General features: G+C 40.2%; 1 long non-coding RNA gene across 6 annotated transcripts in view; it reads right to left on the reverse strand.

Annotated features, from left to right (window-relative positions):
• LOC144322313 (uncharacterized) overlaps positions 1-19,295 on the reverse strand; it is a 302,194-nt gene that overhangs the window by 242,884 nt on the left and 40,015 nt on the right. The window contains exon 3 of one of the 6 annotated variants that reach the window (XR_013387951.1): positions 11,378-11,467. The exons of the other annotated variants lie outside the window; for them this stretch is intronic. This is a non-coding gene — a long non-coding RNA (uncharacterized LOC144322313). The remainder of the gene's footprint in view (positions 1-11,377; positions 11,468-19,295) is intronic. 6 annotated transcript variants of the gene reach the window in all.

Raw genomic sequence — 19,295 nt, forward strand, 5'->3', positions numbered from 1 at the left:
CAGAGGCAAGCTGACTAAATAGGATTAGGATCTATTTTATTAAATTATTATATCATTGGATAAGGCAATGTGTAATGTGATTCCCCCAAACCATTAATTCGGCGTTCACAAAATAATGGTAAAAATCAAATTATCATTATGTTCTACATTCAAAAATCACTGACTTTCAAGCTGCAAGGGAGTGTTCCAACTTCTCCAGCTTCAAGCACTCTTTGTTTAAATAAACACTTGGGTGAAAGTCCACTGTGTGAAACAGATAGATGGGAGCTTGCTCTCTTAGACACGTGAGGAAGGGCTGTGTGGCTGTGCCCACCAGGGCTACCTCACAGGACTTTTGCCTTCCCAGCCCCCCCTGGATGATCCTTTGCAGAATCCTACATCTTTACTATGGAACATCATTTGGAAAAGGACCGATCCAGGCTATCACCTTCATTTAAAAGATACACATGTTAAGTCTTAAGATTTCTAGCTAAAGATAGAGTTAGGGACGGGGGGAAGAAAGAGAAACCACATCCAAGAAAAGATGCCTGTTGGGAAATCAATAGGAAATTCATCTTTTAAAGGCACTAACTGATAATAGTTAACTTTCATTGACCATTTGTTACATGCCAGAAATAGTGCTGAGTGCTTTATGAGTAAGCATTAACACATTTGATTTTTAGAAAATTCCCATGAGGCAGATACTGTTATTATCACCATGAAACAGATGAACAAGCTTAGGCTCAACAAAGTTTCCTGCTTAACCTAGAGTCACACAGCTAAGAAGTGGCAGAGATCATTCAAACCCAGGCAACCTGGCTGCAGTGCCTATGCTTATGCTCTTCCAACTTCTGTCCACGCTCCTTGCCACGATTTTTTTCCACATTACTTCACTGATAAAATCATAGGAAGGCAGCACTTCATTGGCTTTACCACACTCTGGGGACAAAACTATGAATATCTACTGAAACTAACATCCTACACAATACGTATGCAGAGACTGCCAAAGCTGCAATCTCTATTCTAGTCAACCCAGCCATAAGACAGACAACTTCTATTAGAATAAGCTCCTCAAATCCAAATATGTGACCAAATGAGACAGGACTGCAGATACTATGAAAGACAAGAATGAGGCCAGATCAAGCTGAAGAATTTGGGGACAAAACTGGACATGGATAAGTACAAGATGGGAAGAGACAACCAAGGCCCAAGTCACAAATAATCCAGGCAGGCATCAGAGTAGACAAGTTGAGTCAGAAATGAAGTATCATCATTTGGGAGAAAAAAAAAGGCGGGGGGGTGGGAAATGTTCGTGGAAAGCCTTGGGAGGAGTGTATGTGACTCACAAGGACTCCAAGGCAAGCCTTCCAATGTTCCATTCATCAACACACACCTTAGATGTCTTCTGTGTTGGGTACTGGCCTTTACACTTTTTAAATAATGGAGAGAAAGTACATAAAGACCAAAAAGGCAGAGCAAAGCAGACCAGAAAGAGGAGAAAAGTCCTTTGAAGGAAGATTAAAAGATGCAGTGTAATTTTACCTATATGAGATTATAGGAGGGAAAAAAAGGCAGGGGGAGGGAGAGATCCCAACTGTACAAATACCCTTGCAAGAGAATGCTGATCTCTTGCCTTCCATTTATACAAAATAATTCACTCACTGGTTCACTGAACAGTTATTTATCAAGCACCTCCTGTGTCCTGGGACATGAATGTGGAAAACACATCTAATTCATAGGCTAATGGAGAGTTAGACGTGTAAAATAAATAACTGACATTTCAGTGTGAGGGCTACCATCATAATAGAGGCAGGACACACAGAAAAGGGAGGTATAGTGAAAACACTGGTTTGGGTGGAGGACACAGGGAGAGGGGGTAAATGAGCAGAGCCTCGAAGATTAAGAGATTTTTCAGAAATTCAAGAAGATGAAGAACATCGCAGGCAGAGGGAATAGTATGTGCAAAAGCACAAAAATGAGAAACCAAGGAGCACATTCAGGGAACTAGAATTATTATACCAATACAGGAGAATGGGGTATCGGAGAAAAAAAGCAGCAGACAAGCCTGAGCAGGCTAGGGCCAGACAGTGGAGATGCTTTCACCGCAGCTAATAAGCTGAGTTTATAACCAGCTTCTTCCAGTGTCTTGCTGCAAAATTAAAAGGCTTCCAAATCAATTGGAATGGGCCCCCTGGATGCCATTCTCCACTTCGGACACACTGTCCCTACACTGGGAACTTCAGAGCATCCTCACAAGCCAGCAACTGAAGCACAGTGTCTGGGACTGGGACCCCACACTCTCCTTTCCAGTTCTGCACTTGGGTGCATTTTGACGCCATATCATTGTTTAAAATGTTCAATATCACCCCTACTAACACTGGGACTTTTTCCATAGGCAAAGGGGAGCCACTGAAGAGTTCCAAGCAAAAATGTCACATGATCAGAATGACATCTTTTAAAAAAAGATCCAAAGTATCCGCACCCCTCCCCCCCACCACCCCCTGCCCTGGACAAAAAACGAAGCTTCTCTCCATGGAGACATTTAAGAAGACACATAATGTTCTCTAGCTTGTAGGCTGGACAATTTCAATGCTGCTGATCCCATGGATGACTGCATGAAGGGTTTTCATTTTCATTTCATTTGTGAGACTATTGCATTGTCAAACACTGCGGAAACACTGCCTGGGTAAGTCTTCCTCTCACATCTTTAAGAGAGATGAGGAAGGTGGAAGAGTTGGCTGGGGACTGGCCTCCAACGCATAAGCCATAGAGGCATGAGCGTTGCACGTTGACATTCTTTTCCTGCTGGTGTGCCAGGTAACCCCTGGCAGCAGGTAACCCCTGGTAGCAGCCTCTCCTCCCAAGGCTCTCCACACTGTTGCTCTTTCTTCATCAGAGACAGCTGCAAGACTGAAGCTTGGTGCTGACTTAACATTTCAGGAGTCATGCAAGCCAACAGGCAGGAACCACCAACAGGGAGGAAAGAATTTCAAGGTCACCCAGCAAAACAGGTGAGTGCTGGAGGATCAGAGTCCACATTTCAGCTCCAAATCTCACCACTTAAGTTATATCTTTCCAAATGCACTACATTTCACCTAAACTCAATCATTTCCAAAAAATATTGTAAAAAAATAAGAACTCAGGTTTTTCTTTAAAAAAAAAAAAAAAATTTGCATTTCCTGGTCAATCACATTACCCTAGTCTTGAATTTCCCCCTGCTCATTTTTTCTCATCTTTCAATTACCTGCTGATCCACTACTGTGCAAGCGTTTTTCCCCTCATTTACTAAGGATACCACTTTCTTTTTTCTTCTTTTTTTTCTCCTAATGTTCACCTAATTAACAGTCAAGCAGCTTTTCATACAAAATCTCTAAGCTTTAACATTTTCCTTTTGATTAGAAGTTTAAAGAAAGAGCTGTTAAGTTTCAAAAATTCTTTTTCCAAGAGTTTTATCTGCTCAACCATCAGACCATCCATCCTGAATTAGGCCAGTGTTGAGTAGCAGGCTATAAACCTCCCAGAGCCTGGGAGACCTATGGTCCCTGGGATGATCATTGGATGTTTCAGGGCTGGGGTCCTTTAAAGCCATGCCATGGCCATCTGAGCTTGATCACAGGTAACACACTAGAACCATCTTCTGAAAAAGTCCAATTGATTTGATCCCTTTTTATTGTTCTGTCCTCAAGATTTAGAAGAAGCCATGTTTTCAAAATTTTATTAATTCTGTCAATAACCATTTATTGAGCACCTATAGATGCTAGGCACCAAACTAGGTGCTGGAATATTATGGTGAGCAGAAAAAGATGTGGTCCTCCACCTAATGTAGTTTACAGCCTATAACAGTAGTTCTTCACATTGGTTTCAGGTTGGAACCACCCAAGGAGTTTTGACAATTCCCCGTGCCTAGGCAACCCCTGACCAATTAAGTCAAAATTTGCCAAGGTGAGGCCCATACATGAATATGTTGTAAAGGTCTCCAAGTGATCCCAAAGTGTAGCCAAAGTTGACAACAGTCAAATAATCATACAAATAGATGCACAATTATAATATTATTAAATACTGTAAAGAATTAGTCACACTTTACAAGGGCTTCAATGTCTGTCATTCATTTATACGTGTAACCAAGATTTGCTGAGCACCCGCTGTTTGTCAAGAAGCTACAAGGGTCACAGAACTATGGACCATAACCTAAAGAAACACTGGCCATCCCGGTCATCGTTTATGGTAATGGGTCATCCGTGAGTACAAGGGGATTTCTTGTCATTTCCACCAGCTTCAGTGAGTGAACCCAAGTGACTCATACCAGGCAAGCATCTTGACCACAGGGCACAAGGAAAACCAAGAGCATGACCCTCCTAGACACTGGCAGAAGAGCTAAGCAATGCCACTCACTTGAAATTCAGTGCTTTGGCAACCATCTGGAGCAGAGGAAAGTGGTAAAATAATCTGGACTGACAAGAGATGTCTGGGAGGAAGAAATAGGAAACCACGTCCACTAGGTCTGTTTGCAGATTTAAAAAGGAAAATAAATTCCATAAGGCTCTAAGCAAGATTGTCTCAGATTTGCCAAAGGATATGTGTAGAGTCCATACATAATGAGTTTCTTTAAATAAACAAACAGCATTCTAGCTTTACAAAAGCTTCTAGATAGAGAGCTTATTTAAAGATAAGAGAAGTGGTGATTCAGCCCCACAACTGCCACCCAGACAGGCCTTCCAGATTTGAATGCCCTCCTGCTCCTACTTGTTTGAAACACTGTCCCTCAAGAGGATGCAATTTTTTCTTGTTTCATTTTGTGATTTTTTTTATCACTGTATCAGATAGAATTATACCTAAGAAAGCTCTTATTTGTTCATTATATTCCTCTCTGTTTTTTGATCCTTAGTCTGTCTTTAAGCGGAAAACTTGACTTCCTACAGGTCACTACAGTGATCATCTAATTGGCACAAAGCAGTAATGTTCAATATTAAGGATCAATGATATATGGATATATACATACCTTTAATGGGAAATGATTTTTAAAAATCCTTTGCCATCCATTTTTAATTAGGCAACGACGATATCCTACTTGGTTTCTTTAAACATGCACTTAAAAAATGCTTTAAGAAGCAAATGGGCTGAGAATTTGCCATACTTCTTTAGATCCCAAGAAGAGAGTAGCTACAACAGTATTTGATTCCAAAGGGGAAGAGAGCTTCATTTTTAATAAGTACAGAAGATTTGTATTTAATTTAAACAGAGCACAAAATCCACACTGTGAACTTACTGGCTTTATTCTGATGCCACATCATTTGTCTGTCCTGTGAAGGATTAGACTCTAAGTCTGATTTTTCTATGAAGAACTGGCACAAAATAGAACCCAGAAGCTTTGCATGATCATACTGCTATGCAAGACTCTCCACTCACACAAATCCTCTCTTAATAGAAAATTTAATAAATAAATGTAGAAATGGGGGGAGGACAATAAGATAAATCTGTAAGGTTAAATACCCAAAGCTCATGCTGTAAGATTCTATAGTAAAGGTAGAACCTTTGATGCAGAGCTTCCTAAGAATTAGCCAAGTCCATAAGGTGATACTTGGCAGAGTTTTCTCAGGCTAAGAAAGCCCTATCTGTTCTGCTAAAGAGCTCAGAGACTTCTCCTGCCACATCTCTTAAAATGTCCCTGCCAACCCCATGCCATCCACCATAACATGTACTCAGCTAGACCCTGAGCCAGATTATATCATCCAAAATAGAGTTTTATGAATTATATGTGGTATGGATAACATTAATCACAAATTCCAAGCAATTTTCCCAAACCTTACTTCTAACAGAGTGCTAATCTAATGATTTTAGGATTGTCATAAAAAAGGCTTTGTTCATCAGGCCATGTTTTGTAGAGCAATATCTGAACAATAAATATGGAATTATTTTAAAACATCGGGCCTAGTTAGGATTTCACAAAAAAAGGTATCTCCAAAGCTGCAAGAAACTATAAGAAAGCAAACCAATTTAATAGGACAAACTAGAGCTATTACGCTAAATCCACAGAAGTTAAAATGCAAATATTATACATAAAATTTTTCTCAGCTTTTCCTCTCTTTTTTTCAGAGGATACAGGTTTCATAACTTGACTTGTGTGTGGCAGATCACCTAACCTTAAATCTAAAGTTCTCCTTTAGCTTTTTTACATATCACGATTTCATTCAGAATACAGGACCAACCTTTCTTAAGACCACTTTGTTCAAAGGACAAGAGGGAGCTCACCAGTCAGCCCAAGCACACAGAACTGCTGAAAAACTAAGTCATTGAAATGAGATTGGGTTAGTTTAGGACGCAGTGCCATGAAAACAAACATGACTTTAGCTTTTCCTATTTCCCAGTTGTCTTAATATTTGCCTTGCAGGAAAGCAAACAAAAACAAATAAACTTTTAGTGAACTTAATTAAGCAAACCACTACACTGGAAAATTCTGACTCAATGATACTTCCATAAATAATTTTCAGACTAAAACTAAAGCAAAGTAATGTACATTAAGACAGAGGTTGTCTTAATTAAATTTTAAAATAAAGTAAAGACAGAGTGGGATTTCTACAGAAGTTTGGAGTCGAATATGTCAAGCCTATTTATGCAAAGATATATGTGAAAAATCTTAAAACTAAAAGAATCAAAAGAATTCCAGTCAGCATTTCTCAGGCAGAAGAGGTACACATCACAGAAGCGATAACCCTCATCTCTTGGGATCACTGAGAATACTGCCTTCCTCCAAGTAAATTCCACTTTACCAAATCCTAGGAGGGTCTTATACGGCAATAGCAACCTGCTCTAAAGTGATTTTTCACTGAGACAGCTACTTTAGAAAGATCCTATAACACTGACCCTCTCAGCTAGAGAAGTCACCAAGTATAGATGAGGAAGCAGAAAACTTTCCTTTTTTGAGTAGAGTCAAGGTCTAGATATCTGAGTGTCTTAAGATAATAATCAACATATATACTCCAAGCACTTTGGTCTTCTGAGAAACAGTACCTTAAAAGAAAATAAGAAAAGAAAGAGAAAATAAATGTGCTTAGGACTTTGTGCATGAAAGCAAGAGTAGATAGAGCTGAAGAATAACAGCTTCTACATGTCAGGCATTTTGCCCAATATGCTAGATATCTTCTGTTGGCCTCTCCAGGTGTTATTCACCAGCCTGCTTAGTGACCTAGGAGACTAACCCATATGCATTGCATCAGTGGGACCTGTACCCTCTAGCTGGATTTGACCAATGGAATTTAAGATCTGGAGCTGCGGGGGCAGAAGGAGAGTGGGGGGAGAAGGCTTGGGGCAGGATACAAATTAATAAGTAGGAACCAAGTCAGAAAGATGGAAAGAGCTGAGAAAGATAAAGATAGCAAGTCAGAAAGAGGAACTAAATATGATGCTGAGAGTTTCAAGGGGGCAACAAACCTAAGGATAAGAAACCCAGGAGGTAGACTTAGCTCTCCAAAGGAGCCAAGACAGACAGAAGAACTGCTCGATCCATGCTGCACAAGGGGCAGGGCTGTGTGTGTGGATTCATGTGCCTGAATGCCATCTGATAGTTATATTCTCAAAGAATTGGGGTGAGGTATGTCCGTTTTCAATGCAAGGTTTTTATTAGCCTCTGAGAGCTGCTTTATTATTATTATTTCTTTTTTTATGAAAGAGAGAGAGAGAGAGAGGCAGAGGCAGAAGCAGGCTCCATGTAGGGAGCCCAATGTGGGACTCAATCCTGGAACTCCAGGATTACAACCCGAGCCAAAGGCAGATGCTCAACCACTGAGCCACCCAGGCATCCCTGAGAGCTGCTTTAGTTATGACTTTAGAAGCCTTGTTATAGGCTATAGTTGAAGAGAAGTGTTTCTGTATTTCCAGGTGCAAAGAGAGCACAAGAATAAATGCTTCATGAATCCACTGCAATGCGACACTTCAAATATTTCATTTTAATACGATCTATTTAGAGAAAAGATGAGAGAATTGGTAGGTCATTATGTCCAGAAATATTTAAATGTTTTAAGATGAATGGAGATATAAATCCATACTGTATTCCCTGATTTCTTCCATTCACCCAAAACCGTTATTATTCAAAAGCATTCACCAAATTCTACTTCATGAAAGGGAACATCTAGCACAAAGGACTATTACATATTCCCAACATACTCCACCCCCCAACAGACTTGATGATAAGCAAGTGTGTTCCTCTCCGGATGTGCATATGAAGTCTAGCAAATAAGAACATAAAACAATGACAGGAAGAAAACAAATCAAAAGCTAAAATTATCGGTGGAGCTGATTAGCATATGTATAAGCGACACTTGTGCAGATGCAGGATGCTTTCTTTAGAAGTAAGTTCTCAGAGCAGTGATCCTTACTCGTTTTTGGAGTTCTGACATCTTATGATCATTTATTTGCCTTTTATGACCATCACCAACCTCCTCCTGAAAGTTTATTTTTAAATAAGAAGGACTAATTTTATTTTCAAGCATTTGCTTTTATTTTTACTCTCTTTGAGAATCACCCTAGAGGATCATACCAGTTATCAGTGGTCAAGAATCCAGAGGCTTCTGTTCTTTGTCTTCTCTCCTTAAGAGAGAGATTTAAAAATATCCACTGTCTTGGGGCACCTGGGTGGCTCAGTTGATTAAGCATCTGCCTTCAGCTCAGGTCATGATCCCAGGTCCTGGGATTGAGCCCCACATAGAGCTCCCTGCTCAGCGGGAAGTCTGCTGCTCCTTCTCCCTCTACCTCTGCTGTGGCTTCCCCTGCTTGTGCACTTGCTCACTCTTTCTCTCTCTCTCTCTCTCTCTCTCTCTCTCTCTCTCCCAAATAAAAATAAATAGTCTTTTAAAAAATAAATAAAATAAAATATCCACTGTCTCAGCAGAGAGTGTAGACAAAAGGAAGAAAGCTGGAGTGGGAATTGTTACTCCAAGAAACCTTCAAAGTCTGGACCGGACATTTTAAAATAAACCTAGAAGAGAGGAGGACAGACACTGGCATATTTTTTCCACATACACTTGCATACCATTCCATTTAGACAAATGTTATGAATATTGAAAATCAGTCTCCACAGAGGTTACTTCAGTGATTTACCTCATTGCAAACTCCATTATGCTAAGCCATTTCCATAGTCCTTATTGATTATTTGTGCGAATGTGAAGGAAAAGCATCCAGATACAGAACCTTTGGTTCTGCAATTGATTTTAAGGTAAGGTTTAATTCTTCCTATAAGATTGTGTTAGAAGCTCCCTGTACAAGCCAGAATGCAGGACATGATGCCAAGGAATTCAATTCTTCCAGGAGAAAGCCAGTAATCTTAAACAGGTTCCTTTGGGATTTTTTTGTGGGTTTTTTTTTCTTTTTTTTCTTCTTAAGATTTTATTCATTTATTTCAGACAGAGAGAAAGCAAAAGAGAGCACAAGTGGGGGGGGGAGGGGCAGAGGGGGAAGCAGAGTCTCCGCTTAGCAGGGAGTCTGACACGGGACTCCATCCCAGGATGCCCAGATCCTGATCTGAGCCAAAGGCAGATGCTTAGCTGACTGAGCCACCCAGGCACCCCTTAAACAGGTTTCTTTGAATCAGAATTGGAAGGGACTTGTTCTATTACATGGGAATAAGTCATCCATAAATATAACATATGACACTGTTATTTCTTCCAATGAATTTTAAATTCTCATTAATTTTCATGTCCATTTTGCCAGGTGTATAGCCACCAGATATTAACTGCAGTTACCTCACAAAGGTGCCAAGAGAAGAAATTTCAAGTCCTAGATCATGAAACAAGCAAAGCACCCATTGCCCTGATGGTCTCTATCCATGCTTTTTAGCCATTTTTTTCTCTCAGTAGCAGACTGATAGGTTCCAAATGAGCCAGGTAAGGGGATGGTGTCAGTGCACAACTGATGAAACCAGCTATGGGATATACCCTGGAGCTGGAGTGGGAGCACAAGAAGCCCATCTGTCTACACAGCAACCCACACATTGGCACATCACAACCTAAAGAATGAGAAACAGGTGTCTACCCATTGCCAAAACCAGGTTATCTGTTTGGTCCATTTTGAAGGAGGAACCTATGAGGGAGAAAAGGCCCTTTGATTTGCCTCGCTGTTGGCACAAACTGGCTACCCAGTCTGGTCCAAATCACTAGCTTTGTCATTCCAAATAAATTTAGATCAATTCTGGTTTTTTATCTACAGAACTATTTATGTACCCAACACTTCCGCTTCTCTCCTAAGGGGGTAAAAAAACACCCAAAACTTCAAATCCTTTAAAAATAAAGTTGGCATTTTAGTCATAGCATAACACAAAAACAGACAAGGCATTATAATACTATTGCGAAGCAAATGCTTAATTTCCATTCAGAGGAAATGTCATCACTGTGTGTCCTATTTCCGGTTGAGGGCTACATGGGTCTAGTCAGAATGATGCCACCAAGACAAAGAGCAAGGAGAAGGGCGGGCCGAAAGACAGGGAAGGAGGCTCAAGCCAAATATAATGAAAAAGGGAATAACCTTACAGCTAAACAGTTTACTTTTCAAAGGCAGCACAAGGGCAAAATGCTTTGTGCAAAGAGAAAATTAGTTTCCAAAGTGTATGCATTCTACAAAGAGCCAAGTTAATTATTCAAAGCAGAGGCCCATGAATTCCCACAATTTAGTCATTCTATTCTGACACATTCAGGCCCAGCGAGCTGCTTCTTATCACTAAGACTTTGATAATTGGCTTAGACATATCAAATAAACTTTCTGGAGAATTCAGTCGTAAGCAGGTATGACATCCTAATAGGGGTTTTATTAGGCCTTTCTCTGTGCAGTAATGTATTAGCAATCACTGTGACATTTTCTGCTCTGGGGGGTTTTGGCCTTGCTCATTTTTTACACTTGCTAGAAAATAAATTTATTCACGGTAGAGATCTAATCCAATACACTACTCTGTTTACCCTGGTTTCTAAAGGAACAGGCCTCTCAGAATTAATGAAAAGTGACATATACATCATAGAAGAAAATGCACTGTCTTCAGCCAGGCATAACTGAATTGCAAGAATCCCTTCTGAGTCTACAAACTTGGGAATTCAGTTAGTCCGGCTTTAGTGTCTGTCCCTTTCCCTGATCACACTTTTGCATCCCATTTCATCCTGGAAAACAAAACACATAACCAATAGCATGGGAGTTTACATTTCTCCTCTTTAGCAGCCATTGTAGTTAAAAAAAAAAATTCCCTGAGGAAATGTCTATTGGATATTATCTAGAATGTTGCAGTTTGCACCTTTGCACTTAATATTCCTGATAACCAAAAAAGAAAAAAAGAAAAAAATTGAAATCTAGCACTGTATATTTACATACTGAAAGTGAAGTTATTATTTCGGTGGAGATCAGTGTGGAGTGAAAATGAGCCTACCTGCCAGCAAGGGATTAGGAGGCGGAACAGAAGGTAACATTCAGCTTCCTTCTACATTCTTTCATTCTTTTCATTTGTATGAGAACATTCCTAATGGGAAGACACATAAAGCACCATCAAAGTATTTGTAATTTGCCCAGAGTGAGGAACATGATGAGATAATATTAAATACTTTTATCACATAACAAAGAAACATCAACAAGAGTCATCTATATGAAATCTCTGTACTCAGGGACGCTGGGTGGTTCAGCGGTTGAGCGTCTGCCTTTGGCCCAGGGTGTGATCCTGAGGTCCCGGGATCGAGTCCCACATCGGGCTCCCTGTAGGGATCCTGCTTCCCCCTCTGCCTGTGTCTCTACCTCTCTCTCTCTATCTCTCATGAATAAATAAATAAAATCTTAAGAAAAAAACAATCTCTGTACTCCAATTCTAGAAATTTTACCACCGACTTCACACTTTCCTCATTAATGAGGACAAAGTTAATAATGAAAATGGATACAGACACAGGAAATCTAAGTAACTCATTTTAATCATTGGTCTTCTGTCTCCTCATCTAAGCTCTTACTGGCCTGACATAGGTTCCAATTCAGAAACATTAGCTAGGTCTAGGAGTGCCTGGATGGCTCAGTCAGTTAAGTGTCTGCCTTTGGTTCAAGTCATTATCTCTAGTTCCTGGGATCAAGCCCCTCTTCCCTATTCAGGAGCGAGCCTGCTTCTTTCTCTCACTTTGCCCCTCCCCCCTACTTGTGTTCTCTCTCTCCCATATAAATAAGTAAAAAAAAAAATTTTTAAAGAAACAGTGGCAAGGCAGCCTGGTGGCTCAGCGGTTTAGCACCGCCTTCAGCCCAGGGCGTGATCCTGGAGACCCGGGATCGAGTCCCACGTTGGGCTCCCTGCGTGGAGCCTGCTTCTCCCTCTACCTGTGTCTCTGCCTCTCTCTCTCTCTCTCTCTCTGTCTCTCTGTCTTTCATGAATAAATAAATAAAATCTTTCAAAAAAAAAAAAACAATGGCAAGATCTAGTATCTCTCTCAAAATACCTCCTCTACCTTCTGGATGATGTCTGAAATTTCCTAGTTGAGCCTTTAACTGGATGCTTTGTTCAACGTGAAAATTCAAGTATTTCTGTGAAACACTACATTAGTTTGTTCAGTTATTTACATCTTCATCCGCACAGTCCATTCACCCTATCATTCCAAAAGCCTGACTCCGTAGGCCCGGAGGAAGACCCAAGAAATGTTATTTTAAACAAACTTTCTAAATGATTCTGCAGTACACAAAGTTTGAGAAGCACTTCCTTGTTACGAATGAGTTGTGGAACTTTCAGGTGAACAGGATTTGAGAAAAGGAAGTGAACTGAATTCAACTGATGACTTGCCATACATACATCAGGAACTGCTCTAGGCAATAAATAACATGCTGTGTCATTTCATCTTTTCCTCTTCTGCGAAGAGGGTTTTATTATTCCAATTTTACAGATGAGAAACTTAATCTCAAAAAAACTTAATAGCCAACCAATTATTAGATGGCTAGGAAGGCTAATATTAGAATCCCTATCTTTAGTACTAGAAACAATGGTTATAATATTCATAGGCTTTCAGAGATGAAAAGAATGGTGATGATGTCATCTTACTGAAGATACATTCTTAGCTAGACACTGTGTTAGGCATTTTCCATATATGGCCTTACTAAGATCTTATAACTACCCTTTGAAATAAATAATATTAATTTCATTTTATATATGAGGAAACCATCTTAAATAATTTCTTTCTGTAACTTGTCAAATATGCTTAGTCATACAGTGTATATACTATGTATAAGTGGTGCAGCTGAATTTTGAATCCCAAGATTGTGTTCCTTCCCACAGACAGTGCTAGGGGCCACAGGAGCCCCTAGCACTTGAGAAGTAAAAATGGTATCTGTGGTAGTCAGAATAATACCCCCTGCCCTGCAAGATGTCTACATACCTACTCTTTAGACCTGAGAATATGTTAGATTTTGTGACAAAGGTCAACTTACAGGTGGAATTGAGGTTGACAATCAGTTGACCTTGAGATAGGAGATGATCCTCAATCATCCAATGGGCCTAATGTAACCACAAGGGTCATTAGTGGAATTGGAAGCAGAAAAAAAGAGAACCAGAGAGAGGGCAGCATGAGAATGCTGTCTAATGTTATTGGCTTTGAAGATGGCCACAAGCCAAGGAATGCGGCCTCTAGAAGCTGGAGAAGACAAGGAAATTGGTTCTTCTCTAGAGCCCACAGAAGGAATCCAATTATGTGGACACTTCAGTGTTAGCACAGTGAGACTCATTTCAGATTTCTGACTTCCAGAACCATAAGATATTAAATTTATGTTGTTTTAAGCTGCTAGGTTTGCAGTAATTTGTTACAATAGCCATAGGAAACTAATGCAAAATCCTTCCAGATTAGAGAAAGAATGCAGACTTATTTCACCATTATTCAGGGTTGTGTCAAATTTACCTGTGTAACTGGTCTTCATTTGTAGCAGACACCCTTGGTCATTCTCCCCACTTCTCCTTTGCTTTATAGAACCTCAACTGAGGTTGGCTCTCAGGCAGCTGGGTGCTTCAGGAGAAGTAGACACTCCCAAGACTCCGAGGATGCCTCAATTAATCTTAGCTAATTGTGTTAGTTCCTTTCTCTTACCAGTTAATGGTTTAGAAGAGGGAATTTAACACAACCCTGGGCATGGGTAAGGATGGAAGGTCTGAAAGGGAGCTTCCGGTAAAGATTTCTTTATTCTTCAACAGGTCCATGAGGAAGGACTCTTTCTCTTATGGCCTTTGGATACTGTTCTGTGTTTGAATTTACTGTAGAAAGCTGGTCATACTAGCAGACAAGATTGACAACATTGTTAACACACTGGGAGCAACTGAATAACAAAAAAGTTCTGGGTCCTCGATGATGTCACTGAGTTGCTGAATTGGCCAACTCTGAATTAGGACATATCTAATTCTAAACTTTTTTATCAGGTAATAAATGGCTTATTGTTTAAGTCATTTGAGTTGGGATTCTCTATTACTTACAATAGAAAGAAACACAAATGACATAATGAAAAGTAAATTACTCACCAGTCTTTGTGTAAATTACTATGTGTGGTTTGGTCCTTTCCTGTCCTGGCCAACAGTGACTCCATGTTAGTCCCAGTGGATGGGAGCACTACAGCTGGCCTTCTTAAAAGATCAGTGGTGGTAGGATTACTCAATTCCTGGATTAAAGCTTCCTCCCTAAGATTTCTTACCCTTAAGAGTTTGGATTCATTCAGTAATTATGGAAGCACAACTTCATTGCCACTGATGTCTATTAGAAGTAAGAAGGAGGTCTGTGTGCCATTAGATAACATATAATAAAGGAACCAAAAATTTCCAACTCTTACCCACCTTTCTAATTAGGTGTTGAGGTTATGTGTACTCAAGCACCAATGAAAAAGAAAATGCAATACTCCTTTATTCATTAGGCTTGGGCCCCAATCCCCAAAATACAACTCTTTGATAAACTCAGTGGGAACCCCTTGGTTTGAGTGTAAGGGCCTAGAGGAAACCTTCAAAGTCGAATCTCACCTCCAGCCTTCCATTTGGAGAAAAAAAAATGAGTGTAGTGCCCCTGGGTACACACAAGTGGGAAACAGAGGTGAACACTGGATGTCCTGAAGTTCTGCTAGCAGCGGGGAGCTTAGCCACCTTGCCAAGGTGCCACATAGGAGACAAAAGCAGAAAAGAGTCACACCTATGTGATTGATCCTCTAATGTAAAGAGGCCCACTGGCCTAATCCATACATGAAATCTGAACAATAAGATCAGCAACTCCTCTTCCAAAGGAAGGGACAAGCACTGTGGGATCTCACTGTGAAGTGGGATCTGTGAGAATATAAGTGAAGTTCCTTCTCAGAAAGCCTCAGTATTTAATCTTTGACCATCTAAGGCTTTCCTTTCATAAGAAAGTCAATATTAGGGACACCTGGGTGGCTTAGCGGTTGAGCGCCTGCCTTTGGCCCAGGGTGTGATCCTGGAGTCCTGGGATCGAGTCCCACATCGAGCTCCCTGCATAGAGCCTGCTTCTCCCTCTGCCTATGTCTCTGCTTTTCTCTTTTTGTGTCTCTCATGAATAAATAGAATCTTAAAAAAAAAAAAAGGTCAATATTGCACTACTCTTAACACTTAATGCCAGCTTCCTTCATAACTGACTTTTACTTTCCCCTGTGGCTTGAGCCTCCTCTTATGAATTATTATATTTATTTATTATTTTTAATTTTTCTTAAGAGAGAGTGAGAGAGAGAACACTTAGGCATGATAGTGGGGTTGGTAGGGGCAGAGGAAGAGAGACTCCCAAGCAGGCTCCATGCCCAGCAGGGAGCCCAACACAGGGCTCACCACTCTGAGATCATGACCTGAGCCAAAATCAAGAGTTGGATGCTTAACTGACTGAGCCACCCAGGTGCTCCGAATTATTATGTTTATAAGCATTCATTTCCCATGGCTCTGCTAAAAAAGTGAAAAATCATAATTACAACCAAATCCAGACAACATGTGGAATAATAACGCAGTTTAAAATCCTTACCAGAGCTCTACCTCATTATACACAGATGGTGTCTATGTGGTGGTTAGCATAGTCATGGGATGAAACAGCTGGTCTTACTGATTTTTTGGCAAAAACTCACTTTAGGGGATTTGGTGGGAACTTTTTGGCCTCCACAAATTCAGCTACCCTAGAGTTCACCAGTGTGCAGTTTGAGCTCTATCCTAATCCACAAAAGAGGCCAAGAAAACTCTGTGCTCTGACATCCAATCTCCTCCCTCAGATCTTACCAGCCATGCAAGGCTCTTTTACCAATGTCCACAAAAGCTCATTTTCTCATTCCCACTTTTCTTTTCTTTATAGTTTTTGCAAAGGTGAACAGCTAAAATGAATATTCACCATCTTGGCATGCAAGTCCTTCCTCAATTTTGTTCTAACTTACCTTTCTAGAGTTAGATCATATTTCTGAAGACTCTATTCCAACAAAGTTATTTTTCTTAACATATTCTCCTGTATCCCACAAACAGCTTCTGTGTTCTCACTTCCACGCTTTTCCTCACTCTATTCTTTGTAATGCCTTGCATACTAGCAACGGAAACATCCTTGCAGATGACTCACTCCAAATTATTCATTTTCATCTGAGAAAACTTAGTTCCAGAATTACTGGAACCAAAGAACATAGTGTATCAGGTTAGCCTTTGCTTTTTAACAAATCACCCAAAACTTTGTGAATAATGACTTAGAGTTTTTTTATGATTATGTGGGTTGGTGGGCAGTTATCTGATGATTATTGCCTAGGTCCATTTTCAGCTGCAAAGTCAGCTAGACTAGAAGGTCTAAGAGGACCTTACATACATGTGGAAGTTGGTATTGTGGGCAGAGGTGTCTTGGTCTCCTCTAATGGCTCATCTCTCTGCAAGCTTCCTTATATGATGGTCTCAGGGCAGTGGTCCATGAAGACGAAAGGTGGAAGCTACCAGGATTCTTGTGACCTAGACTGCTTTCACTCTCACTACATTCTACTGGCCAATGCAAGTAACAAAGCCAGCCAAGATTCAAGGGTATGGAGAAATAGACTCTAACTATGGGGGAGAGGAGCAGCAAAGTCAAATTGCAAAATGGAATACATACCAGCATGGGAGGAATTATGGCCATTAAAAAATCTTACACACAAAACAATGGAGGGACCAGCTGTCAAGTTGCACTCAGAGTTCCTGGAATTCTGGGCAAGGACTTAAACTTAGAAAGTTTCTACCCTATGGGTTTCTACCCTATGGGAATAGTAGGATGGGATCCAGGGCCTAAGATAGATGAATATATCAAGAAGCAGCCAACCAAATCATTACAAAGCTGCCCCGCCATTGCTGAATATGGTGGGTGCACTCTGAAAGGGCAAAACCACAAGATAATGCTATTACCAAGGGAAGGGCAGGGAGTTAGCTATACAGACAGCTCCACCCATGTTGGCAGTCTAAGTAAGAGCAGCCCCTATGCTCCTTAGTCAGGTTATCTGCCTTTTATGCCTCCAAACTCAATCGTCAGTATGCCAAGAGATGATTAGTACCCTAGAGCCTGGACCATACTAATCAGACCCATGAATGGCTCTTGTGTAAAGAAGATTGCCCTAATTTGCAGAGATAAAGAGTCCATTAGAGGGTTTGGCTGCTTGAGTTGCTGCTGTAAAGCAACATGATGATCCAACTCGTATTTAAAAAATGACTGAGTAACAATAGGATTCCAGTGAAGGGAGCCGTAGGGTGGAATGAAAAGATGATGGACTAGGTTTAAACTGCTTCCATGCCAATGACAAGCTTTAGGACCTTTGGCAACCTCTCTTTAGAGAAAATTTCTCTTTCTCAACCCTCAGCTTCCTTATCTGTAAAATAAGTATACTTATACCTGGAAGAGTTGCTATAAAAATTAGAAAAGGTCCTAGGATACAGGAATGTGCAATAAACCTTCCTGGGAATCTCCTATGTTTCTATTCTCCTACTACTACATATTTGTTTGTGAAAGACTTGGAAGCAGAGGCAGAAATGTACTAGAAGTGCAAATCGGTCTCATAATTTTCCATGACCTGGATAAAATGTATTCACCCAGGTGTAAGAAACAATTCAGTTAATCTCCCAAGGATGAAGATGTCACTAATGAGGTTTTATTGTATAAAGCTATAACTGCACTCTTAATAACAACCACATTGGAGGCAATTTGCCCATCTTAACACTAACACATTGCAATTAAGAATTTAGATTAATTTCCCACCATGATTCCAGAGAAGGAAGACCAATGCTCTGTCAAATAAAAGAACAATATAAAGCGAGGATGAGATAGAGAAATACCTAATTCTCTTTAAAATAAAAAAGACTTGTCTAAAATAACATTTCAAGTATTACTTTATCTCATTTTTTCTAAAATAATTAATTAGATATTGTATCATCCCTTCTTTATCCTCCTTCAATAGTTGCTCTCACTTATATTCTTGCTGAAATAGCAGACCATGCCAATCATTTGGATGATCACTTCAGCTATCCATCTTACCAATGGCTAACAGAAAATTTGGTCCTTTTCAGTTTGCATTTATCCACTCAAACAAGGAGAGGGCATACACCTCTGTATATACCTTCCTTTCAAGGGAAACTTCCCATAATTCTCAAAATATTGATCATAAATGAGCTCTGCACTGAGACATACTGGAAATTCCCCTGAGCAAGAGATTAACCAAGACCAGGTGACACAGAATGAGGAAAAACTCACCAGCCAGCAAAACTCAGCAGATCACAGAATCAAAAATGAAGAGATTTTGCTCCCTATAGACCCACATCCCTAAGTAGGTCCTTGGCTTAGCCTGCTGAGGCTGCCATAGCAAAATGCCACAACTGGGTGACTTAACAAGAAAATTATTTTCTCGCAGTTCTGCAAGATGCAAGTCCAAGATCAGGGTGCCAGCAGGGTCGGGTTCTGGTGAGGCTTACAGATGGCAATCTTGCTGTGCCCTCACTTCTTGCTGGGTCTTCTAGGGTACCAACCGTATCAGATTAGGGATCCACTTTTTACCTGATTTAAATTTAATTACCTCTTTAAAGACTGTCTCCAAATACAGTCAAATTTGAGGCTGAGGCTCCAACATGAGTTTGGGGAGAGGGGGAAGACACAATTCAGCCCATAGCAATACTCAATAAATATTTAAGTAAGTAATTTACAAGCAATTCAAGGTATGAGCAAAGGCATAGAAGCATAGAATAATGAAACAACAAATAATCCCATTTAACAGAAATACAGGCTACTTGAGGGGAAGAGTGAAAGGTAGGACTGGAAGGTTAGGTTGAGACCAGATGGAGAAGGACCTTGAGTATCATGATAAGCACTTTTACTTTACCCTAC

Source organism: Canis aureus, chromosome 10 (assembly GCF_053574225.1).
Source record: "Canis aureus isolate CA01 chromosome 10, VMU_Caureus_v.1.0, whole genome shotgun sequence".
NCBI classification, from domain to species: Eukaryota; Metazoa; Chordata; class Mammalia; order Carnivora; family Canidae; genus Canis; species Canis aureus.